A 26,940-nucleotide genomic window follows, 5' to 3' on the forward strand; every position below is an offset into this window, starting at 1 on the left:
ATGATCGAAAACTTTTGAAAACGTTTATCACCCAAATTAAACTCGCCGTACACCTCATGTTGGATGCACCAGTCAGGGTCAAGGGAGGCGGGAGCGAGGGTAGACTCGTAGAAATTGGAGGTTAGAAGATGTTTCTGCCAAAAAAATAATTTTTTTCTCACCACTGGTTTGTTCCGCCCGTGCGTACCCGCTTGTCGACTCTCGTCAATCGCTTGTCATCTGTTTCCTCTTCTCTGCCGCACTCCTGCACTCCTCCCCTTCCCTCCCCATCCGTGATCCATTAATCTATCTGCCGCCCCTTACCCTCCCTGCTCCCATCTCCTCAACCAAGCGCGGCCCATCCCCGGTCGGAGGAGGCGCAGCGGCAGCGGGAGATCGCTAGCGCCCACCTCGATCCCAGCGGCGGCACTCACCTAGCCAAATCACCCCGCTTGCTGGACTCCCTGGCGCATCACCGCACGCGACGCTTCAAATCCGCGATAGTTCTGCTCCTTTGAGCTCTGCAAAATACCTTCCACAGGTCGCATCGCTGGACACTGGATGCTCATCGTTTCCTGCGTCGCCTCCGCACGCGCCATCTGCTGCGGGGCCCCGCCCGGCGGCGATGGCCCGTGCAGCTCCAGCTCCGAATCGAATGCAGACGTGGCCCAGGCTGATCATGAAGGACAAGGACGGCCACGAGTAGGCGATGGCATGTGCAGCTCCGAATCCAGACCTACGTCGTCTGGAACGGCCACGAGCAGCGCAAGGGCAGTACTACTTCGCTTACCCATATGACCTCCACCAGGCCTGCGCCCGGACGATAACATTGACACGGCCACGCACCCTGCACGGCCCCGATCCGCCTGCACCGACCCGCCACCGCGTCAGGCCTCTCCCCTCGCCAGTGAGCCCACCGGTGAGCGTCGCAGCCGCCTCCCCCTATCCCCTGCTGCGGCGTGAGACACGGGCCGCTGATGAGCCTTCCTTAGCCCAGCCTTAGGACCCCTTTCCCCATCTAGCCGTCGTGCCGCTCTTGTGCAGGAGCCCGTCGCGCCGCTCGTCGATCCCGCAGCCGCCGTCGCCCTCCGCTGTCATGTCGTGTCGCGGGCTCGGATGCCGGTGCCCCGCGCACAGCACTGCCACGCTGCAGCCCTAGGAAGCCAGGACCCGCGAGCGTGCGTGCGCACCGTGCCGCGCCACAACCCCGCCACGGCCTTGCCGTGCGCAGTGACCACGCGACGCGGCCGCGACGTCGCGTTCACGTGGCGGCCAAGCCCCCTCGGGCATTCCCTCGAGCACGCCCGGGGGCGTTTGCCACACACACACACACTGGCACTCACACACACACGACCACCCGGGGCCCGAGCCGCACCGGATCTGGCAGCCACACCAGATCCGATGGGAGACCGACAAGCGGGCCCCGCTTGTCGAGGGAAACGTGGGGCGCTGCCCCCTGGGCCCGTGTCGTCAAAGAGAGAGAGGGAAGAGAGTGATAGGCCGAGGGCCGGCCTGTTAGGCCGAGCCGGCCTGAACGCCTAGCTAGCCCAAGGACCCAACCCGGCCTGATGAGCCGAAGGCCGAGCTGACCCGTGAAGCCCAGCCGAGCTTGGTTGGGCCTTGACCCAGCCCAACACCTTTAGACCCAGAACCGAGCCGAGACCTTTCCTTTGTCTTTTACCCGGCTTGACCGAGGGCCCACCTGTCAGCCTCGGGGTGAGGCTGACTAGTGGGACCCACTGACCCCTTGACCCGTTGACCGTTGACCGATCAGCATTGACCGGTCAACGCTGACGTCAGTAGGTATTGACCCCCACCAGTGATGTCAGCATGCCATGTGGCACGTTCTGATGCTGCCACGTGTCACTGCTGAGTGATTTTCTTTTCTGAAATTCTTTTATTAATTTCAGAAATTCATGCTCCAGACTGAGCCCAGATACCCCTTGAGATGTCAAGTGAGCAGCATTGACAGGATTGGTATGTGCATGCAGATCCCTAGCATTGGGGGCGTAACAAAGGTTATCTCTTCATCATTTTTGGGCAAATTCCGTGCTTCTCTCATAATTTGATTTCTCAGGAACTGCAACCTCATCTCTACTTCTTTCATAGTTGGTCTCTGCCCTCCTTTGGCCCTTAAGCATGCTTCTGTTAGTGAGCCAATATCATTAATCTCTTCCTGGTCTGCCTCTTCCACAACTTGTGAATCCAATATTTCCATAAGAGACCCTTCCTGGAGCCCTTCAATGAAGTAATGAGACAAGCTTTGTTTCGCTCCTAGATTGTTGATAAAAATTGGCTTCTTTCTTGTTAAAAGTTCAACAAGTATTACTCCAAAATTATATACATCACTCTTCTCAGTTAGTTCACCAGTATGATAATACTCCGGATCCAAGTAACCGAATGTTCCTTGCACAGTTGTCACCACATGTGTTTCATGAAGTGAAAGAGACCTTGACGTACCAAAGTCCGAAACCTTCGCAGTGAAGTTGTCATCCATGAGTATATTGGAAGATTTCACATCTCTATGGAAAATAGGTATTTCAGCAGCCGAGTGTAGATACGAAAGTGCCCCCGCTGCTTCCATTGCAATCCTTATACAATCATCCTATCATAGCAGGCATTTTGCCATAGTATCTGTGTGAAGGAGGTCATATAGAGTGCCATTTGATATAAACTTGTAGACTAGTAAAGGCACCTCATCTTCTAGGCAACAGCCAAAAAGTTTCACCAAAATAGCAACCTCATTGATAAATTGGTCTATCTCTATTTGCTCCACTACTTTAGATTTTTTTATAGCCACAACATGCTGGTCTCATAGAATTCCCTTATAAACTGTGCCATGTCCTCCACAACCAAGAACACGGGTAGCGTCGTAGTTGTTCGTTGCCTCCTCTAGTTCCTCCAAAGAGAATATCATTGTTTTGTTTGTAGTGCTTTCATTCAAGATCAGTTGCTCCAAGAGTAGACCTTGATTTTTCTTGAAGTATGCTCCTCTTATTCTCCTTCGATCGGATGCCTTTCTTCCACTTACTGATGAGTATGATCGCACATAATGCAACCATTATGGAGCCAAGGCCACAGGCAACCCCAACTGCAATACCTACAATCATTAAATGTGGAAATTAACAATTTGTGAGTTCATCTTTCAATGATGGATAAAAGATGACTTACCGAGAATTAGATTATGCTTCTTAGCTGACATGACACATTTCTGTTTTGTTGGATCATACATCTTTCCGTGGGAGCAGCCTGTACAGTTGAAGCCTCCATCATAATTGTGGCATATTCAATTGCATTTATTTGGAATAGAGCACTCATCAATGTCTAGACCACCAAGACGCATAGTTGCGTCACATGCTAGCGATGCAAGTAAAAACATGCATTGATCTTCACTATCTCAAAAGGTAATGCGATGTGTGATCGTGGAGGTGCTGGCGGTGGAAGTAGATGCATCAAAATTCTAAATACTCTGAATATATAACATGTGTGTATTGTTGCCTTCTTTATAAATGTAGTGTTTGAAAAATGAGATGCTGTGCAAATATGGTTTAAGAGAGAAATATAACCTGTACAAGTATTTTCATTTTGCAGGTATGGATTTCCATGGAAGCCATCATTACACTTGCAGCGATACCCATAATGTGTCTTCCCTCGCGTAACATTTTGACAGTTACTGTTGTGACTGACACACGCATACTTAGCATTACTCTGAGCGTCTTGACAAGTCAAGTTTGCAACAACCCACTTTATTATTATTTCCTCTTCCTGCGAGAAATCAAAAATACCATCCACAACCGACACGGAATAGTACCCGAATTCGTAAGTACCACCATAATGGGAACGGAATGCTCATGTTTCCACATGATGTTGTACAGTTCTCTTCGGGGCTTGGATCATAAGCTGCTTCATGACAGATGAGTGAGGAATTAAGAATGAATGCTAAGAAATTCATAAGGCTACTTTATATAGCAGTAAAAACATTCGACCGGTTCTTCACAAGTCGTGTATGGCAATAAATTTGTTAGATGCGGGATTTGACCATTTTTTTTCCGAACTGTGGAATAATTAATCATCACACATCAACCTTCTGTGATTAGGTGGGTGTTTTTATTTGGACGTAATATAAAGGAATACTTGGTTCATTGCCATCACGAATGTCTATAATAAAAGGAGTGCCATCACAAAGGACCTTACTTGAAATAAGCTATTAAAAAAGTGCCATCACAAAGGACCTTATTTGAAATAAGCTATTAAAAAAAGTGCAGTCACAAAGGACCTTATTCGAAATATGCTATTAGCCATATATTTGCCATGGCTGCCATTAATCTTTCCATTAAAATATTTCCATATTGCCTCTACTGCCCTCATTTTCGACCTTATCTATTTCCCATGCCCCTTTATTAGGGGAGAAAATGGGACGGCTATTTCCCAACCTCTCGCCTGCATTAATGGGTTTCAGATACTTGCTGGATAGGAAAACTTGGATACCTAGTGTTTTGTCGACACCACCACCCCCCACCCCAAAAAAAAATACTGGATATGGATACTACTTAATCAGATAACGGTTATGGGACGACCGGTATTTGTCGGATATCATAAATCCGTTCAGAGATCAGATAGTTATGTCGTCATGCAGGATACATAGCATATTCGATCAAACAGTTACGGCTCGGAGGCTCGGAGCCCTAATTCGATTGATGCCCAAAAAGATGAGTTTCAGCCCAAGAGTAGGATGCCAGAATGGGTCAATAATGCAGCATATATGCATGTATAGGGTCAAGAAAATTTGACAACAAATCGTCGAGGACGAGGTGTTTGTTTAGGCTCAAATAAACAAAGTGGTGGAGCTCAACTGAAGATCACGTTTTGCGTTGTAGTTTGCCGTGGCAGATGATACATGTTATCATATCGATCTTTTGTAAACTTTTTAGGCTGTGTGTGTCCTAACTTTGTAGAGGCCAGGGTGTATCTTAATGCGATTTCATTACCTTATTAACTGTCCAAGACCGATTAGTAAAGCTTTTGTTATCGAAAAAGAAAAAGAAAAAAAAGGGGTGATGCTCTAAGATTCCACTGGCCAACCATTTCTCAGTTCAGTCAACGGCACCAAACAACAATGGCAGCAGGATGAGGAAGAAGGCAGAGGCATTTATATCATTTTTCACTGCGTTAGATCTTGACCGGTCAACAAGTATAAATATGTCAGATTTGCAACTAGGACCGCATATTTTGGATTAGCCTTTTTTCACTACTGGGATTTTTTCAGACTGGAGACATTTGCAATGGCAAACAAAAAATTATTCCTAATATAAACTGACAGCTCGCGCATGAGAGAGAGAGAGAGAGAGTATTCCTAGAAATATATGTTGAACCATTAAAAAGAAGCAACGAGGTGTAGAGCTGGGGTGCAGCCATTTACAACGTAGGGGTTTGCCTTGCCTCTTATTGGGGCACAAGCAATTGTCACTACCGGAAACGAGGATTTTGCCGAGTGTCCAGAGATTTGCCAAGCGCAAAAAATCGGGCACTCGGCAAATATCCTCTTTGCCGAGTGCAACACTCGGCAAAGGAAAACACACGGTAAATTCATCCTTTGCCGAGTGTCTGGCACTCGGCACAATAAAACACTCGGCAATGAATTTTTTGCCGAGTGTCGAGCACTCGGCAAAGGATGATACTCGGCAAAAGCGCGCCAGGACGTGACGGTAGTTAACGGCGTGAGTCTTTGCCGAGTGCCTAGTCCAAGACACTCGGCAAAGAGTCGTTTTGCCGAGTGCAAAATATACATATTTTTTTCTTTATTTTATCTAAAATTTTTTCTATTGCCATCCTACATTCTCCTCAACAAGATATGTAATTTAGGTTCATTTATCGAAATGTTTGCTATATTTTGATAATTTATTTCATTTTATTGAATTTCTTGAATAATTCAAATTTGAACTGCGTGGTCATTCGAATAGTGGAAAAAATGAATGAAAAATTATTATCCATGTTAATGAGCATGCTTTGAGGCCTTATCAAAGAAAGGACCACAAATTTCAAACCTACTATTCATGAAACATGGCGACTAAATTGTGTTCAAGTCGTGTTTAAATTGTATAAAAGGCAAATTTGGTCGGAAAATTATGAAACTTGTCGAGATGTCATGTTATCATGTGAGGACACTGTGATAAAATTTTTATAAGATTTCGTGAAAGTTTGACATCTACGATGCTTAACACCTAATCGGGTTTCACATAAAATCATACATCTCTTTAGAGAACTTTCAATTTGTAAGCATCGTATGTTTTAACTTTCATGAAATCTCATCAGATTTTTATCACAGCTTCCCCATGTGATATCATACATCTCGACAAGTTTCATAATTTTCGGACCATATTTGCTTTTTATACATTTTAAAAACAACTGGATAAGAAGTTCGTCGTCATGTTTCGTGGACAATAAGTTTGAAATTTCTGATTTTTTTTCTCGATAAGGTCTCAACGCATCCTTCAATAACGTGAATATCATTTTTTCATTCATTGTTTTCCATTATTCGTGTGACTTGTAGTTCAAATTTCAATAAATACAAGAAATTCAATAAAATTACAAAATGGGTTTGAAAACTGTGATTTCTTTGCCGAGTGCAGCTGACCTGGCACTCGGCAAAGAAGGGCCAGCACTCGGCAAAGAGGGACCTTTGCCGAGTGCCCATGATCTGGCACTCGGCAAAGGTTTTGAATATGTGGCGCCTCCCTCCCACCTTATCCACACACTTTCACTCTATGCCGCCCCGCCCCCGACCCCACCGGCTCCGTGCCCCCGACCCCGTCGCCGGCCGCGCCCCCGGCCCGCGCCCCCGCCCGCGCCCCCGCCCCCGGCCCGCGCCCGCGCCCCCGCCGCCGGCCGCGCCCCCGGCTGCGCCCCCGCCGCGCCCCCGGCCGCCGCAGGTACTGCATCCGTTCATGTTCCACCAGGTTTCAATTCCGTTTCTCATTTTCTTTTCAGTCAGCAAAGAGAAAGTCGAGAAAATCGGTCGTAGTAAAAAACGTTTGACATGAGATGTTGAAATGCTTAATTGAATAAGCTATAGAATCGGTAATCATAACATGGCTTTCAGTTCAATGGTTTGGTCGTAATAGCCATAACTTCTTGCTTATCTTGCAACTTTGGGGGGGTTTTTTTCCACCATTTACCCTTCCAAGGTTACTTGTAGTTAAAAAAAACTCTTCTGTAAGAGAAAGAAAAGGTTGGAAGCAGACACTTAATGCAGAAAGTAAAGGGGGGAGTTGACAAGATAGCTGTGGATGCACGCACGGCCGGGCATGGCATGAAGGATCGGGGCGCCAGTTTGTGCAGGCATGATGAGCCGTATGATCCGCTTGTTTTCGCCTTGCATGCAATGATGTCCCTGCTGGTCTGCTTGGCACTTGAGCTCGCTGCATGCCTTCTGCATCGCTGTCCCCCTCCTCTCCTCCTCCTCCTCCCAGCACTGCTGCATGCTGTTTGTAGGCGCGCGTGTGTATGCTCGTTTGGAACACAATCAATAATATATCTAGGGCTAAATTTTAGCACGTCCAAACACCCCTTAGTCATCTTATAGGATATAAGAAGTTGGCTTGGCTTATCCTGTGACATTGTGATACACAAAAGGCTAAAGAGTGTGAATGCATTGTGATATAGAAAATGCTAGAGAGTGTGTCATGGCATTGTGATGAAAACTTTTGTCATATGAAATTGATATTACTTTCCAATGCATATGTTAGAGGATGGAAGACCGTGAGTGAATGTACACTGGCCACTTAAGTCGGGGTCAAGTCACCGATGAGTGGATCAACAAGACCGAGTCTTTCTTGGAACAGGTGTTTGGCAAAGCTGCTAAAGGAGCGAGTAGAATTTTCTATCCATGCAGCAAATGTGCAAACAGGAAAAGACAAACGAAGAAGGTCATGGGGGAACATCTTTGTTTGAATGGATTTACGGCAGGCTTTACCCAGTGGGTCTTCCACGGTGAAGCCGATCGTATGAGAGAGGAGGTGGTGAGGCAACGTGTCGAGGATTATGATGCCGATGCCGGGGTAGCGGAAATGTTACATAACTATCACGAGGTACAATTTGTTGAAGGACATACGGAGGAGGAGCCAGAGGCAACTGCAAAGGTGTTCTACGACATGTTTGCCGCGGCATAGAGACCCCTTCACGGACAGACAAAGGTTTCTCAATTGGATGCCATTGGACGCATAATGGCGTTAAAGTCGCAGTATAGCCTGAGCCGAGACGCCTTCGATGGTATGTTGACAGTTATTTGCAGCCTACTTCTGGAGGGACATTCTTCCAAAGAGCATGTACGAGGCACAGAAACTTCTTCGTGCACTCAAGATGCCGTATGACCAGATACATGCTTGTCCGAAGGGGTGTGTCCTGTTTAGGAAAGAATACGCAGAATCAAAGTATTGTCCAAGGTGTAAATCCTCTAGGTTCATGGAGGTAGACTCTGGTGATGGGCACAAGAGGCAGCTTGACATCCCCGTGACAATCCTATGTCACCTTCCGTTCATACCGAGGATCCAACGGTTATACATGACAGAGGAATACGCAAAACAGATGACATGGCACAAAAATGGAAAACGATACAATCCTGATAAGATGGTACATGCGTCCGATGTACGTGTTGCGCTGGCAACAGATGGGTTCAATCCTTATGGAATGATGGCTGCAACATACACATGTTGGCCAGTATTCGTTATCCCCCTCAATCTCCCCCCAGGCATATGCTTTCAACGACAGAACATATTGTTGTCGTTGATTATTCCTGGACACCCGTGGAATAATATGGGTGTGTTCATGGAGCCTCTAATTGATGAATTGATCCGTGCTTGGGAGGAAGGAGTATGGACATACGACCGGGCTACAAAGACAAACTTCAAAATTCACGTCTGGTACCAATACTCCCTTCATGACCTGTTGGCGTATGGGATATTCAGCGCCTGGTGTGTTCATGGGAAGTATCCATGCCCAGTATGCAAGGAAGGTCTTAGGTTCATTTGATTGCAGAAGGGTGGCAAGTATTCGGCGTTCGATAAACATCGGCAATTCCTCCCTCTTGATCATGCATTCAGACGAGACATCAAAAACTTTATGAAAGGTGTCATAGTGTCAGACCTTGCACCTCCTATGAAGACTAGTGCCGCAGTTCGGCTGCAGATAGATGGCCTCGTGGTGAATCCAGAAGGTGGCTTTGTGGGATATAGCCAGCAACATATGTGGACTCATAAGTCAGGCTTGACTCGGCTCCCCTATTATGATGATCTTCTCCTTCCACACAATATTGATGTGATGCACACTGAAAAGAATATCGCTGAGGCACTTTGGGCAACAATTATGGACATTCCCGGTAAGACAAAGGACAATGTTAAGGCTAGAGTGGATTTAGCAACGTTATGCGATAGACCAAACCTAGAGATGAAGCCTCCTGATCGCGGAAAAACATGGAGAAGGCCTAAGGCCGATTTCGTATTGAGCAAGCCCCAAAGGAGGGAAGTACTAGAATGGATCAAGAGGTTGATGTTCCCTGATGGGTATGCAGCTAATCTGAGTAGGGGGGTCAACTTATCTACTATGCGAGTCTTAGGGATGAAGAGTCATGACTACCACATATGGATTGAGCGGCTTCTTCTGGCGATGGTTCGAGGCTATGTCCCTGAGCATGTCTAGCTAGTGCTTGCAGAGTTGAGCTATTTCTTCCGCCAGCTTTGTGCCAAGGAGTTATCTCGGACCATGGTGGCAGACTTGGAGAAAATTGCACCGGTGTTGCTCTGTAAGTTGGAGAAGATCTTTCCACCCGGCTTCTTAAATCCGATGGAGCATATGATATTGCACCTCCCGTATGAGGCACGAATGGGGGGGCCCGTTCAGGGTCGTTGGTGCTATCCAATCGAGAGGTCTCTAAAGGTTCTTCGGAAGAAATGTGGAAATAAATGTAAAATCGAGGCCTCCATTGCAGAGGCATACATTTTGGAGGAGGTGTCGAACTTCACAACAACATACTATGGTGACAACCTCCCTAGTGTGCACAATCCACCCCCTCGTTACAATGCTAGTGAAAATGAATCGAACCTCAGCCTTTTCCTAGGGCAACTCGGAAGTGCAAATGGTTCGACCACCAAGACATTGACACATCAAGAGTGGCACCAGATAATGCTATATGTGTTGACCAACCTTGACGAGGTGGTGCCGTACATGAAGCAATTTATTCATGAATTCTGGCGTCGATCAAGGGAACCTACCCAACAGGAATGTGATACCCTTTTTAGCCAGGGTGCTGGAAATGGATTGCCCGATTTCATTCATTGGTTCAAACAGCAGGTAACCGTCCAATCTAGCTTGTACTTACTTTGTCATTTGAAGTTGCTCCCATATGGAATAATAAAATGATCTATCGTGCTTGAACATGCAGGGCCATATGATGAATGCTGAGTTGAGACAGGTTGCCGATGGCTTTGCCCTTAGGGTCAGGTCATATTCTGTTTATGACGTGAATGGATATCATTTTTGTACAGCAAGCTACGAGGCAAGTCGACCCAATTGAAAGACCACAAATACTGGAGTTTTTACTCCTGGCCTTGATGGGATCGAGTATTATGGAAGAATTGAACAAATATACGAAGTCAGTTTTTATGGTTGCAAACCTCTTAATCCTATCATATTCAAATGTCATTGGTTTGATCCTGAAGTAACGAGACGGACATATTCTAATCTTGGGCTAGTGGAAATTTGACAGGATTCCGTCTTCCCTGGAGACGATGTCTATATTATGGCCCAACAGGCCATACAAGTTTATTATCTCTCATATACGTGCCAAACCAAAGAGCATCTTAAGGGTTGGTATGTTGTGCACAAGGTGCCAAACCAAAGAGCATCTTAAGGGTTGGTATGTTGTGCACAAGGTATCACCGCACGGTAAAGTACCTGTTCCAAACGATGAAGACTACAACTTAGACCCAAACACATATGACGGAGAGTTCTTTCAAGAAGAGCGGCTAGAAGGGCGATTTGAGATAGACTTAACCGAAGCGGACAGAATGGATGTTGAAACGGTTGTTGATGAGGAGGAGGATGAGGTCCAAAATGTGAAAGACTTACAAATGCTAGAACGATTATATTTAGGCAATGCCAATGACGACGTTGATCCTTCGGATACTGTTGATTATGATTTGATTGATAGTGATGATGAGACTTATGATCCAGCTAATCCCGATTATGAAGATTATTTTTAATCAATGTAATACTATATTATTATGCATTTATGTTTAATTTATTTTGCATCTCTTTCTAAGTACGTCTTGTTTATCTGTACTTATTACTTTACTCTTCTTAATTGCAGGTGATTAAACAAAGATGGTAGGCGGTGGGTTGAGGAGCGTTAGGTCGCTTTACCAGAGGGCTAGGTCAACTACATCTGGGTCGTCTGAGAGGAGGAGGGGGACGACGCAGGTGCCCCCGCAGGAGGCGGAGGAGGAGGAGGCGCAGGTGGGGCAGCAAGACGACACGGAGGAGGAGGTGCATGTCGTGCAGGAGGAGGACGAGGAGGTGCAAGAGGAGGACGAGGCGCAGCAGACCGCCTCTTCCGTGTGTTGTGCTGGAAATGCACTCGGCAAAGTCCCGTTTGCTGACATTTTCTCTTCCGTGTGTCCTTTGCCGAGTGCAACACTCGGCAAAGCCTTTGCCGAGTGTTTTTGGAGCTTTGCCGAGTGTTTTTGACACTCGGCAAAGTAGCCGTTTCCCGTAGTGTGTAGCCTCGTTGAGATGGTAGGTTCTTGCAGTTGCTTTCATTGTTACATGCATAAATATCCTTATTCACTTGGGCACGTTCACAATTTGGTTGGTCCGTGATGGCAATCTCAAATCTCGAACCGTATAATAAATTGCTTGTATTCACCCAACCGGAGTAAAGATCGCTCAAAACGAAGGTATACTCCTCTGATAAGAAAACCTTGGCATCATCTAGTTGTGCTCTCGTACCGTTGCGGCGGACAAGCTTGAACATAAAACCTGAAAGGTCCCTTGGAAACGAGATGTAGCTGAAAGAGGTGAGAATCCGAGAGGAGGAGGAGAACGAGAGTTGGATCAACCGCACTTCTCATTGATCACCAGAGTGTTACATATATACATAGCCGAGCTGCAACTACAAGCAAGATTACAGGCGGAGCGTGTGGCGCCGTGCGGAGCGGGCAACGCCGTTCGTGGTGAGCGCGAGCGACGCGGGCGTGGCGAGCACGGGGGTGGCGCGGAGGCGAGCTGGTCTTGCGGACGGCCGTTGTGTCAGCTGCTAACAGTAGCAGCAGCCAATCCCATTACATGAGCCAACACTCGCCCTCTCCGTGGCCCCTCTGTCATCTGCGCATATACTTATGCAAGAGCCGATGAGGTCTGTCATATTGTCACCGAACATGTAGACGTCGAGACCGCATCCAACAATATATAACTCGTTACCTTCACAGATTATGATAACACCCTCGGTCTCCCAGGACATGTTGTACGTGTCCACACCTTGGCTCATGGTAACGTTGAAACCAACAGCAGAAGCAGAAGCAAGATTGTAGCCGGCGTATATAGAAGTGATCTGAGTTGTACTACTGTTTCTGAAGAAGAGCTTTGGAGGATGAGCTGTCTGGTCGCAGTTGAGCTCGAAGCCTTGCCGGAAGCAGCCGGGGCCTACCCCGAAGGGGTAGGAGATTTTCACATCCCCGCAGTGGGTGGCGCAGTGACCCAAGGAGTCGTTGGAAGGGATCTGCAGGAGCCCGTTCCTAGTGGCTCCATGGACCGCGCGGCCTGCGCTCGCGGCACAGCGCCCAAGTAGACGAGCACAATGCGGATGCTAACCAGCACTTCGGTTGAGCCCATCGTTGTATCAGTGATCTCTCCGATCTGTATAAGCTTGTGTGGTTTGTGTTTCAGGACCGATGGTGTCGGAGAAAATCTCCACCCGGATGGCGGAATGCACCAGCTTAATCCTAGTTAAGGATGGGTTTGGAGGAGACTTAGGAGCGTTTGATCGATGTGCGAATGAACACAGGAAGGACGCAAGGATTTTAGAGTGGTTCGGGCCGCCGGAGCGTAACACCCTACGTCCACTTGGGAGTTGTATTGATTGTGTAAGCCTGGATGGAACTTAGCCTGTGCTAGCGCCAAAGATTGGACCTTGTGAACCTGTCTTCTAATGAGTGCACTCTACCTTTTATAGTCCAAGAGGAGTGCTTACACTATGCGGGACCCTGATAGGTGGGCCCGGGCAACAGGAGCTTGTTCTATGAGATATACAGAGATCTTCATCTCCAGCTGTCGGTGTTTAACCGGCTGCCCACCGAGAGATATACCCAAGGTGGTAAGTTTTGGGTGAGGGGACGCCGAGATCAGGAACTCAAAGGTACAAGGAACACAAGACTTAGATAGGTTCGGGCCGCACGGAGCGTAACACCCTACGTCCTGTATGGTTTGTATTGCCTTTGATGTAGAACGACCTAATGATCTTCTGTTTTGAGGGGGTCCCTGACCTCCCTTATATATCCGAGAGGTCAGAGTTACAAAGATGCTAACCAACCCCCATCGAGGGATCACACCAGAACTGATCTCGAGTAGATCCTCTCCGTGTTGGTTAGCTCTATCTCCTATTTAAACGGGATAAACAAGAGATAAACAAAATGAATAAGAGATAAGACGGGCTTAATCTCTTAAACTTCGTAACGTGCCCAGCCCGGTGGCTCCGGGTCTGACAAGCCCCAGAGCTCTTTGTAGCTGAGTACTGCAGGCTTATCGAGTACTTTCGAAGCAGTCTTCGACTTCTTCTGAAGCTTCGTCTTGAAGTCCTTCTTCGAGTACTTCCTTGGCTGCATCGAAGCTATGAGGTGCTCATGCCCCGAATTTTATTTCTGCTATGGTGTGCGATTTAAAAAAATCGCACTCCATATGGAGTAGCCCCCGAGCCTTAGGTTGAATCGGAGAATCAGGCTGAGGGTCCCACTTGCCTGTAATCCTCTTTATCCTTCAAAGAAATTTGAAAAATAAGTAGTCGATGCCACGTACCCCGCAGCCCCCGAGCCTTGAATCCAAATCCACAAAATTTGGAGATAAGGATCCAACAACCGTGGCATGCAGGTGAAAAATGACAACATGCCAAATTACCAAAACGATGGTACAGATGATGGGTATTAGATGAGTGATTCGAAAAAACGCTTTTTTCAGGCAAACAAACCCTGAAAAAATGATTAATTGAATATCCAATCCAAATAACCCATCAAACGACCCCTCAGATTCGGAATATTCTCGGAAGTGACTCTTGAACTTCAGAGCAGGAATTTTTTCCCACCCCGCTAGTTATTTAACCCCGCGGTAACCGTAGGAAAAAACCACGCTTTCAATCTGCATTCCATCAAAAGCCCACGAATTCCCCAATCCGAGCCAAGCACCGCCTCCTTCCCCCTAAGAAAACCTCCCACTCCGACCTCCCCGACCCTCTCCCCGCAGCCCCCGAGCATCTCGTGGCCGGCGCGTCGGAGATGGCGTCCAAGAAATCAGAGATCGAGGAAATGAAGAAGGATGCGGGGCCGTCGATCGCGGAGTGGACACACAGTAAGTGCTCCCTCAACAATCTGAAAAAACTAGTTTCCGAGGGGTTGCTGCAAGAGAAAAACCTTGTCAACTGGCGCCCCTCATTCCGTGAGCCCTTCCCCATGGAGAATGTTGATGAAATCGTCACATTCTTCCATTTTGCCGAACGGGGATTGGCCCTCCCCACTTGTTCCTTCTTTCGTGGCCTTCTTTGCTACTACGGGCTTGAGCTCCATCATCTCAACCCGAATTCCATTTGCCATATTTCCATTTTCATCCACTTCTGCGAAGCATTTCTCGGAATCGAGCCCCACTGGGATCTATTCCGCTTCCTCTTCCGCGTCAAACCCCAGCCTACCACAAAGAAACTTGCCGTGGTGGGGGGCGCCGGCATCCAACTGCGACAGCAGGCCGGCGAAAAATATCTTTCATATAAATTCCCCTCAAACCTTCCTGGATGGAAAAACCTATGGTTTTAAATCGAAAACCACGCTCCCCACCTGCCGACGAAGTCGAGCATACCACCAGTGGTGAGGGGGAATGGAACCTTGAACCCTCCGGCATGGAGATGATACAAGTCAGAGAGCTGCTGTAAGCCATCGAGGCACAGAAGAAGGAGGGAGTGACCGGCGCCTCCGTCATGTTCTCATTTTACAAGCGCCGCGTCCAACCCATCCAACAGCGCTGTTGCCTAGGCTTCGAGTACACCGGCCCCGCTGACCCTTCTCGCATGTGCACAGAGGAGGTGCCAGACGAAGTCGCGCTCCAGCGAGTTCAGCGGGTGCTGCTGGACATGAACGCCGTGCCGTACGTGCCCACCTTGTTCTCCGCGCGAAATCCGCCCCCGCCGGTAAGTATTCGACTTCTTTCACTGAAGAATTCTGCTACTGCACCGGTACTGAACTGAAGAACTTTCTGCAGGGACACTCGGAGCTGTATTGCAGCTACCCGCCGCAGCCGGATCTCCCCCGAGCATATCACCTCCTCCCTTCTGCAGCCACGGCAGCCAAGAAGGCTCGCCTTGCTGCAGCTCAAAGCGGCAACGAGTCTGCCAAATGCGTGGACTCGCAGGCGGGGGAAGAAGCCAAAGGGGGACCACGCCCTGCTGCCGCCGTTGCCACCAAGACGGCTCGCCTTGTTGCGGCTCGAGGCAGCAGCGAGTCCACCGAATGCGTGGACTCGCAGGCGAGTGAAGGAACCGAGGGGGAACTGCGCTGGGACAACTCCTCCGACCAGAGCGTGGAGTTGGCCGGCGCTCTACCACCGGTGCCCAAGGGCCAGCGTCAGATGCGCAAACGCAAGGCCCAAGAAGTCGAGTCCTCCAGGTACTGAGTTGCTGTTTTGGCTAGTTGCCAAGTATCGATGGTGCTGAATACTGACAGTATCCACTTGCAGTCTTCCTGCTCCGCCACCTGGGACTGAACCCGAAGGGGTGGAAACAGGCCCCACCGCCGCCGCTGCGGTGACAATTGCCGTGGCGGGGACCCCTCCATCGGCCGACCAGGCCTCGCCGTCAGCAACGGGCATTCCTCGACGGGCCTGGCGGGTGAAGAAGGCCGCCAAAAAAAAGTCGACACTGTGAGTTGTCCTCCTGTCGCTTGAAGATCTTGCTTTTGCCCACTTGGATAACAATGTCTTTGATGTCATCAGGGCGGCGAGCGCCGTACGACTGCAGCTGGAGCCGGGCATGGCTGTAGCGGCCCCAGAGCCATCGACCCGCGCTGATCCCTCCGGTGCGGAGCCAGCCTCGACTGCTGCAGCCTCCGTGCCCTCGGCGCCTGGGGGGCCAGTACCCGCGGAGGTGGCCCCCGAGGCGGATGCGGCGCTCCCCGACTTGCCGCCCCCGGAGCCCCGACAAGAGGGAGCCAGACCCAGTGGCGAAGAACAAGTCGAGATCCCTGATGCCGCTCATACCGATGGCACAGGTATGCGCTACCCGCCCGCGACTGGCTGCCGGGGTCTGGGCATAATGTGTTGACCACGTTGTATGCTTGCAGGTGTCCAGCCGCCGCCGTCTGGAGATGCCGCCGGACCCTCGGGGAGCCCCCGTGAGGTTTTGAGGGCCGGGCCAGGGCACTAGAACGTCATCACCACCGACCTGGTGGATGACCTTCTGCTGTCGGCAGAGAACCTGAAGACCTTCAAGAGCACCTTCAAGGAGTTATACGACTTCTCCATGGTAATACTCGGGTAATGTTCTAGATGTGCACATTGGAGAGTTGTTGAGGACTCATTCTCCCCCTTTTGCGCAGCATGTAATCACCAAATCCGAGAAGAAGTCGGAGAAACTCCGCGCGGTCGTGAGTGACGCGCGAGAGCTAGCTGCCCTGGACAAGCGCGTCTCCGAGGAGATTACCAAGAATTGCTATCTGCAGCGAGAGCTGGACATGCTGAAGCACGAAAGAACTCGAGAGACCTGGCTACTCAAGAATGACCTGAAGAACCTCGAGAAGGCCAACTCTGAGCTCCAGCAACAGCTCAAGGAGCAACGAGCAGAGTATCAGGAGCAACTCAAGGCGGAGAAGAAGGCGCACCAAGGTAGGCCCTCGCTCCCTTCGAGTACTTTTCCTTAGTTACTTCCCTTAGATGCTGAAGTACCCTTACCAAAGAGCTTAGGAAAATAACGAAACACAAAGAGGAGCTGCTTACTGACGTGAAGAATATGCTGTATCGTCGTACAGATGACGTCGAAAGGCTGCAGAAGGTGATCGGCGACACTGAACGTCAGTTTGTCGACTGCCTTCAGCAAGTTAAGACGCTGGGCGAGAAGGACGAGCAGCTGCACAAGGAGCTGGAGGACCTCCGGGGGGCCGCCCAGGAGCTGGTGGACATGGTGGATCCACCAGAAGAAGGCAAAGCAGGCCCGCGGCCCCTGCTGGAACGACTCCGCGAAGCCCCGAAGAAAATGCTCAAGTTCCTATCCGAAGCGCCAGTTGCGTGCGTGAGTAATGCCCTCGCCTATGTAAAGTCCTTTGTGCCGAACGCGCAGCTGAGCATCTTTGCGCAAGGGATGGCGGCGGACTGCACAGACGAGCGGTTCGAGGAGTACCTGCAAGAGGCCCAGCCTGTAGCAGAACAAATTGTACACAACATGCTGCAGGATTAGGGTATATGAAACAATTAATCATTCTCTTATGTAAATGCTTCCCTCTACTTGTTTGTGTGTCTGAGCTAAGGTGGGATCCAGGCTTACGAGACTCAAGTAGTAGACGCTTCCCTGGGTGCAACGACCCGAAGGGTAGCTAGTAATCATCTAACAGGTTAGCCACAACTCGATCGAGCGGGTCTAAACTTGTTAGGGAGGAACGCGAGCATCGCCGCGGGGTTGCCGTGCGTAGGGCTTAAAAATAAGACTACCCTGAGTGCGGCGACCGGGGTGTAGTCGAAGGTCGCTCCTGCTGTGAGCGTGCTCCGTAAGCTGGATAAGACCCGGACGGACGGATCAAGCTTGCAAGGAGCGAGTGCGGGCAGCACCGCAAGCTTGCCATTCCTTTTGGCAGAAAACAAGACTGTTCTGAGTGCAGCCACTCAGGATGTAGTCGATGTAGCTCTTTATGCGAGCCTTTCCAACGTACTAGGTGTAAGCCAGTTCGAACGGGTCGACTGTGTTGGAAAAAATGCGACTGCTGTCGCGTGCGGCCATCGAAGGTCGCGGCGGAACTCGATATCCCGAGGAGTTAGCCGGAGCCGAGGGCTCCGTTGGAAACGGAAGTCGAAGGGAGATGACCGTGGCCGTAGCCCCCGCGTCATGCGCGACAAGAAGCCGATTTATATATGTTTGCACGTGACACTGGTCATCGTGGAAGTAAGAAGGCATGTGCAACCCGAGACCTGTGGCTCATGGCCTCCAAATTGATTCGGGGAAGGAAGGTCGTCGGAGCCCCTAGGGAAGTAGCGATCACCGGGCTTCGACTTAAGGGTAGAACTTGCGCAGGTTCTGAACGTTCCAGGAGTTCGGGACCTCGTGACCTTCGGGAAATTGTAGTCGATAAGACCCTGTCCTTGTGACCTGCTTAACGACGAATGGGCCCTCCCACCTTGAATTGAGCTTGTGTAGGCCAGACTCGTCCTGAATACGACGCAGGACCAAATCACCGACGCTGAATGACCGCTCCCTGACGTGGCGATCATGGTATCGCCGGATCCCCTGCAGGTACCGGGTTGACTGAACAAGGGCGGTACAGCGAGCTTCTTCCACAGAATCGAGCTCTAACTGCCGCACCTCGTCCGCCTCGCCTTCATTGTACATTTCGATCCTTGGAGACTTCCACATGATATCGGCTGGTAGGATAGCTTCAGAATCATACACGAGGAAGAAAGGTGTTTGTCCTGTGGCTTTGGACGGCTGAGTCCGAAGCCCCCAGATGACATGCGGCAGCTCATGCACCCATTTGCCTCCCTTCTTGCTGTTTTCATCGTAAAGTCTCTTCTTGAGGCCGTCAATGATCAAGCCGTTCGCCCTTTCGACTTGTCCGTTGGCCCTAGGGTGTGCAACCGAGACATATCTAACTTCAATGCAAGCATTCTCGCAGAACTCCCAGAACTGGTTTGCCGTGAAGTTCGACCCCAAGTCCGTGATGATGGAGTTGGGGAGGCCGAAGCGATGCATAATATCTGAGATGAAGTCGACGACCCGATCTGGCGTGAGCTTGGCTATCAGCTTGTACTCGATCCACTTAGTAAACTTGTCGATAGCCACCAGAACATGGGTGAAACCGCCTGGCGCCGTCGTGAAGGGCCCGATCATGTCAAGGCTCCAACAGGCAAAAGGCCAGGATGGCGGTATAGTGATGAGGCTGTGAGCTGGGACATGCATCTGTATTGCCAAAGAATTGACAATTTTGGCACCTGCGCACGAGATCCTCCGCGTCGGTCACCGCGGTGGGCCACCAGAAACCGGCTCTGTACGCTTTTCCCACCAGTGTTCTTGAAGCCGCATGGTTGCCGCAGACGCCATCGTGGATCTCCCGCAGTATGTCGTAGCCATCTTCCTTTGTGACGCACTTCATGAGAACCCCTGACCGAGCGCCTCGCCGATAGAGCTTGCCGTCGACCAAGACGAAACCCCTGCTTCTTCGCAAGATGCGAGCTGCTTCGGTGCTCCTGGCGTCGATTCCTGCCGGTAATCGCTGATCTCGAATGAAGTCGATAAAAGCCCCTCGCCAGTCTTCCTCCAGCACCATAACCTCTCGATCGGGCTGTTGGGAACCCGAGTCGATGGTTACCTGCGGAAAAGGCTTGATGGATGGCTGATCGAGCTCCTGGACGAAAACTCCCGGCGGGACTTGAGCGCGCGTTGACCCCAACTTGGACAGGATATCCGCACCGACATTGTGCTCCCGTAGCACATGGTGAACCTCCAAGCCGGAAAACTTTCTTTCCAGCTTGCGCACTTCCTGTACGTATGCATCCATTGTCTCCTTGTTGCAGTCCCATTCCTTATTGACCTGCTGAACAACAAGAAGAGAATCGCCATATACGAGTAGTCGCTTGATCCCTAGTGATATCGCCAAACGAAGCCCGTGAAGCAAGGCTTCACACTCGGCTTCATTGTTGGATACCTTCCATAGGATCTGAAGGACGTACTTCAGTTGTTCGCCACGTGGGGAGATAAGCAAAACACCAGCGCCCCCGCCGTCGAGCTTGAGGGACCCGTCAAAATACATGGTCCAGTGCTCTGGCTTGTCCACTGGGGTTGGGACTTGATTCTCCCTCCATTCGGCCATGAAGTCGACTAGAGCCTGTGACTTGATTGCAGTGCGTGGCTTGAAGTCTATTGACAACGCCTCCAGTTCCACTGCCCACTTGGATATGCGCCCCGTGGCATCTTGATTATGAAGAATATCCGCCAGCGGGAAGTCCGTGATCACAGTGATCTTGTACTCGTCGAAGTAATGGCGCAGCTTTCTTGATGTGACTAAGATTGCATACAAAAGCTTTTGAACAGCAGGATACCGTACCTTGGATTCGGAGAGGACCTCGCTGACGAAGTAGACAGGCCTCTGCACGCCAAACGCATGGCCTTCTTCGCCTCGCTCGACTACAATAGCACTGCTGACAACATGAGTTGTTGCCGCGATGTAAAGTAGTAGATCTTCCCCTGGCAACGGTGTTGTGAGGATTGGAGGTGACTGCAGATGATGTTTCAGGTCCTGCAAGGCCTGCTCAGCCTCCTCCGTCCATTGGAACTTATCCTGGCGTTTCAGGAGCTTGAAGAAGGGTAGTCCCCTCTCCCCGAGCCGGGAGATGAACCTGTTCAGAGCCGCCATACAGCCTGTTAACTTTTGCACATCCTTGATTGTGGCCGGAGCCTCCATATCAGTGATGGCCGTGATCTTCACAGGGTTGGCTTCAATGCCCCGATTGCTGACGATGAACCCGAGCAATTTCCCTGAAGGTACTCCAAAGACGCACTTGGTGGGATTGAGTTTCCAACGAAATCTGCGCAGACTGCTGAATGTTTCCTCCAAATCTGTAATCAAGTTATCGAAGTCCCTGGTCTTGATGACCACGTCATCCACATAGGCCTCGACATTCCGGTGCAGTTGATCCGCGAAACACATCTGGATCGTACGCTGATATGTTGCTCCTGCGTTCTTCAACCCGAAGGACATTGTTTTGTAGGCGTAAGTCCCGTACGGGGTGATGAATGCAGTCTTGATTTGGTCCTCCTCCTTGAGCGCAATCTGATGATACCCTGAGTAACAATCAAGAAAACAAAGAAGGACACATCCAGCCGTCGAATCGACGACTTGGTCAATGCGCGGCAGCCCAAAATGATCTTTTGGGCAATGCTTGTTGAGATCGGTGTAGTCGGCAGCCCACTCTGGATGGATTACTTCTTTAATGAATCCAGCCACGAGAAGTTTAGCGATCTCCCGTTTGATGGCCTCACGCTTGTCGTGGGCAAACCTCCGCAGGCGTTGCTTCTTAGGCGTAGCCTTCGGGTGTACATTCAAAGCATGCTCGATCAGCTCCCTGGGCACCCCTGGCATATCCGCTGGTTTCCATGCGAATATGTCTCGGTTGGCCCGAAGAAAGCTGACGAGCGCGAGTTCCTATTTGTCACCCAAACCCACACCGATGATGGCAGTCTTGGATGAATCTCCCTCCTGGAGCTGGATCGTCTTGAGGGCCACATCATCAGTCGACTGGATGCTCGACTTGTTGGCCTTCTTGGAAGGGATCTCCAGCCCGGTCTGGGAGAGTTGCTGCGCGGCCGCGAGTACTTCTCCCGAAGCATCTGGCACGCGAGCAGTCGAAGCGTACTGGATCGCCTCCTGATTGCAGTCGTACGACTTCTTCAAGTCGCCGCGGAGGGTGAGCACTCCACCGAGTCTTGGCATCTTAAGAAGCAGATAGACATAATGCGGCACTGCCATGAACTTGGCAAGCGCCGGTCAACCCAGTATTGCATGGTAAGAAGAGTCAAAAGTAGCCACTTAGAACTTGATGAATTCAGTACGATAATTCTCCCGCGTGCCGAAGGTGACTGGGAGGACCACCGTACCATGCGGGTGCGCCGCATTACCTGGGACGATGCCGTAGAAGGGGGACTTGCTGGGAACCAGCATATCCTTGAAATCCAGGCCCATCTTCTTCAAAGTGCTGACGAAGATGAGATTGAGCCCGCTCCCGCCATCGATCAGGACCTTGGTAAGCTTGACCTCCGCCACCACAGGGCCCAGGACCAAGGGGAACTTGCCAGGCTCGGAAAAGCTCGTCCACTGGTCATCACGAGAGAACAAGATGGGGACCTCCGACCAACGAAGTGGTCATGGTACCGCCGGCTCGATGGACAAAATCTCTCGGAGGAGCAGCTTCTGATCCCGCTTGGAATAGAAATCCTCGTCCCCCCCGAAGATGACGTTGACCACCTTGGACGCATCCTGAAATTTCGGGTTTCGCCCGTGATCCTCCTGATCATCGTCCTCGGGTTCTTTGTCAGCAGGCTTCTTATTCTTCTTGCCACCACCAGAGTTGCTGAACGTCCTCCGAAGGTGGTAGCAGTCGATGGCGGCGTGGCTGGCGCCCGGGTGCCATGGGCACTTCTTCTGCAGGAGCTTCTCGAACTCCTCCTGAGTTGTCGACTTCTTGCCCCGCGAAGGACGATCGATAGCCGCGATGACATCATCTGGCTTTCATTTCCGGGGCGGCCCGGAAAAGTCCCGCTGGCCTTTGTCGCTGCGGTTGTCGTTTGGGCGCCGTAGATTGCTATCATGGCGCCGCGGGAACCGCTCCCGCATCTTCTCCTCCTGCTCGGACCAATCATGCATCATATCACGAAGGCCCACAACAGTTTTCATCCTGTTCCGCCCGAAGTCTCTGTATATGCTCGGGTCGGTGATGCCGTTGTACAAACAGTCGATGATGTCCTCCTCCGAAATGTTCGCGATAGTGGCGCGGACATCGAAGAAGCGACGTGTGTAGGACCGCAGGAGCTTGTTGCGTTCTTGCTTGCACTGGGCAAGATTATGTCGAGTACCTGCACGAGCAATCGCTCCCTGGAAATTGTCGATGAAGACCTTCTTAAGTCGTTCCCAGGAGTCGATGGAGTTGCTGCCGAGGCTCTCCAGCCAAGTGAGCGGCGCCAGATCCAAAACCATCGGGAAGTAGACGACTTTGGTAATGTTTGAGCCCCCTGCTACTTCGATAGCCGTGGAATAACAACGGAGCCACTGTTGAGGAGCCTGCTTGCCGTCGTACTTGGTGATGCCAATGGGTTTGAAACCCTCTGGGTACTTGTAGCTGCTGAAGCGTGCAGAGAAAGCATGAAATCGATCGCTACAGTCAGTACCTTCGTTTTCGACTTCTTCGCGGGTCTTGCGCCTGGAAGAAATCACGGTCCGCGCATCGCGGCCTTCATTGATGTGCTGGCGCAGATCCTCCGGAGGAAGTCGATGATTGGCTTGTCGTGGCTGCCCCCCTTGCGGTGGCTGCTGCCTCCCGCCAGGGGTCTGGCTCCCGCGAGCGTTGTCGTTGCTGAGCTGGTGTCGGGGACGGCCGCCAACCGTTCGGCTGTAAGCCTGGCTCCGGCTCTCACCCACGCGCTCCTCCCTGTTGGTGGGCGCCGGGTTGTGCTGATCCAACTGGATCCAGGCCCTCTGTGCATAAAGGAGCGCTTGACGCACTTCCGGATCATGGCTGCGCTCGAGGATGGCTGTTACACTGGCGATGTTGGCCACCGGAGTCCGGAAACCCCGCTCGCTTACGGCGACAAACTCAGGGTCGAGCTCGCGATGCATAGATCGCCTTCGCTCATTGGCCCTCCTCCGCCGGATCGCGCGGGCCCTGTTCCTGGCCCTCCGCGCTTCGCGATCGGCGTCATTCTCGTTACCGGCGTTGGCTGTGATCTCATCCTCAGAGATCGCTTCAAAGTTGACGATGAGGAAGTCCCCATCGCCCTCGCCTTCTTCGGCCATCAGCACCTGGCGGGAGGAAAGCTCATGAGAACTTTCATCGACTAGTTCAGTCGACCCCTCCGCCCCGGTGGCCAATGGCCAGCCCACTTGAAAAGGCAAGGGCTCAAGGTGGGCCACGAGTCGACCCTATGCCTCGAGTAGATTGGGGAGCGTCATGCCCCTCCAGTGCACCACGTGCCCCTCCGACAGAGAGGTGACCACCAGATCACCGGTACCGGGACAACCCGAAGCCCCCCGACACGTGGTGGCTTCAGGCTTTCCGACCTGGAGTAGCAAGTCCGGGTCCTTCTCTAACATGGAGAGGAACCCAGAGGCATTGGCCTCCTGAAGATCAGTGGCCGATTTGCACAAGCCGAGTTGAGATCGGTTATGCAGATCCCTAGATTCGAACGAGTCCAAACCAGGGGGAATTACCACGACACCAGAAGAAGTCGAGGCTGGAGCGGACTCCATCCCAATCTGTGCTGCGGAAGTGTGGAGCGGCAAGTTGTCGAGCCCGTCGACGAACTTGTCGAGGCCGCTGCGAGGATTCGCAGCGACGGTTTTCTGCGTCATGTCGATGAGGAATCGCTAAAAGTTGCCCGCACCATCTGCGATGCAAACCCACGAGCCAAAAACGAACGTCGTGCCCTGAGAGGAATCTGACCTGGCGAAATTGAAAAATGCCATCGAGCTCGCCGGTGGATCTTCGACGCGCTCCCCTACCTGGCGCGCCAGCTGTCGGTGTTTAACCGGCTGCCCACCGAGGGATATACCCAAGGTGGTAAGTTTTGGGTGAGGGGACGCCGAGATTAGGAACTCGAAGGTGCAAGGAACACAAGACTTAGACAGGTTCGGGCCGCACGGAGCGTAACACCCTACGTCCTGTATGGTTTGTATTGCCTTTGATGTAGAACGACCTAATGATCTTCTGTTTTGAGGGGGGTCCCTGACCTCTCTTATATATCCGAGAGGTCAGAGTTACAAAGATGCTAACCAACCCCCATCGAGGGATCACACCAGAACTGATCTCGAGTAGATTCTCTCCGTGTTGGTTAGCTCTATCTCCTATTTAAACGGAATAAACAAGAGATAAACAAAATGAATAAGAGATAAGACGGGCTTAATCTCTTAAACTTCGTAACGTACCCAGCCCGGTGGCCCCGGGTCTGACACCAGCTCCTCACTGTAGTCTTCACGGTTGGGAGTTGGCGTGCGTATCCACAGCCTCGATATGGTCATGTGCCGCCTTGCAGGCACAGTGACCACTGTCAGTGTTGCCCAACAGTGAAGCCGTGCTGCCACTGTTGGGCCAGAACCTGTCAGGCGAAGGAGCAACGCTGACCCGCTGCGCTGTTGCCTCCGCGCGCTCTATAGCAGCGCACGCCTCGGCTCACCTATTACAGGCCATCATCACGCACACTCACGGCGCCGTGACGGAACTGTACACCGCTTGCGCACAGTATACGGTGATACGACGTGCCGCCTTGGAAATAGGCGGGCTTACCGTGGTGTCAACCTACCTGCCCCGTGTGTCAGTGGCAGGCCATACTTTTTGACTTGGACGCACCTGGCCCACCTACCAGCATTTAACGCGGTAGTTGGGCTGGAGACCCGCTAAGGGCCTTCTGCCACGGGCACGTGGCAGGGCTAGCCCCGCTCCTACCGTGGGGGCGGCACGTGGCGGCACCGGACCCCTTCCCCGGGGGAGGGGGGTCCGGGCCCCCGAGGCCGGTCGGAGCGGTCAGGCCCGTGGAGGTCTGGCCCCCACACGTGGTGGCCCCGGACCTCCATGGGGAGTCCGGGTCCGAGGGGGCTACCCGAGAGCATCCCTGTCTTCATGGGCACACAGAGGCCCCGAACCTATAAGAGCATGGGGAAGATCCAGAGACCATGATCCCAGCTGTCAGGCCCGAGCCGTATGCCACATCACCCAGAAGACAAGGAGGAGGTTACGGATAGTGAGGCGCTAAGGGTCTGGACACCCTAGCAGGAGGTACCCCTGTCCGTATGTACCGACAGAGGCCTCCGGGACCACCTCGGGTGAGGAACGAACCCGCAGGTTGGGCCATATCCCAGCGTTGCGCCGAGTGGATAGCTTGCTCCCGCCGGGAAAAGGCATGGATGTCTTTTCCCCCTTAGCGGGATCCTCGAGGGGCCCGTCCCCCGCCCGCGCCGTGCACGTCAGGCGGTTCAGATTCTTGTATTATTCGAGCCCGTCCTGCGGCTCGGGCGGTTCGGATTCCGCCTTTCCCCCCTTCCTCCAGCGGCCACGCCTTTGACTGGCGGGCCCGGGCCCACCAGTCATTGGGTGTGAGAGGAGGGGGCCTGGTGCAGGCAACCGTTCGACTTCTCCTCGGTCGCCGCGGAGCTCGAGAGGGCAACAGCTTTTAGATAAAAAGTAGGCGCCGAAGGAAACGGCTACCTTTTTGCTCTTGCCATCAACAGACGCCGCAGCGCCCCTTCGTCTTCGCACACACCTTGCAATCAGCTTCCTTGCGCTCGGCATTCCTTCTCCTTCCTGCTCCCTTGTGATCTATCCTCTGCAATCTCAACGTCAATCACCATGTCTTCGCTCCCTTTTCCGCGCTGCTTCCAGAGCCAAACCCAGCTGGACCTGGTGCGTCGCCTTCTAGGATGGACCGTGCCAGAGCAAGCCGGGAAGATTAGGGCCGGCAAAATCCCCCTCCGCGATCTTACCGCGGGGGAGTTCGTTCTCTTCAACTCGTACGCCATATGTCGGTTGGTGTCTCCGATCTCCTCCTTCTTCCTCCTGCTCCTGGAGGAGTTCGGCCTCCAGCTTCATCACCTCACCCCCCACTCCATCCTCCTCGTGGCGGTCTTCGCCCACTTCATGGAGATGTTCGTGGGGGTTCGCCCCTGCACCGCCATCTTCAGGCATTTTTATGCCTTGGTCGGGATGGGAAGGAGCAAGCGCGAAGTTGGCGCCTACTACTTCTAGCTCCGGCACGGG

General features: G+C 51.6%; 1 pseudogene; it reads right to left on the reverse strand.

Moving 5' to 3' along the window:
• Window positions 1-1,318: 1,318 nt before the first annotated feature.
• Window positions 1,319-25,808, reverse strand: LOC112898152 (annotated as a pseudogene).
• Window positions 25,809-26,940: the final 1,132 nt, after the last annotated feature.

The sequence above is a fragment of the Panicum hallii genome, chromosome 1 (assembly GCF_002211085.1).
Source record: "Panicum hallii strain FIL2 chromosome 1, PHallii_v3.1, whole genome shotgun sequence".
Taxonomy (NCBI): domain Eukaryota; kingdom Viridiplantae; phylum Streptophyta; class Magnoliopsida; order Poales; family Poaceae; genus Panicum; species Panicum hallii.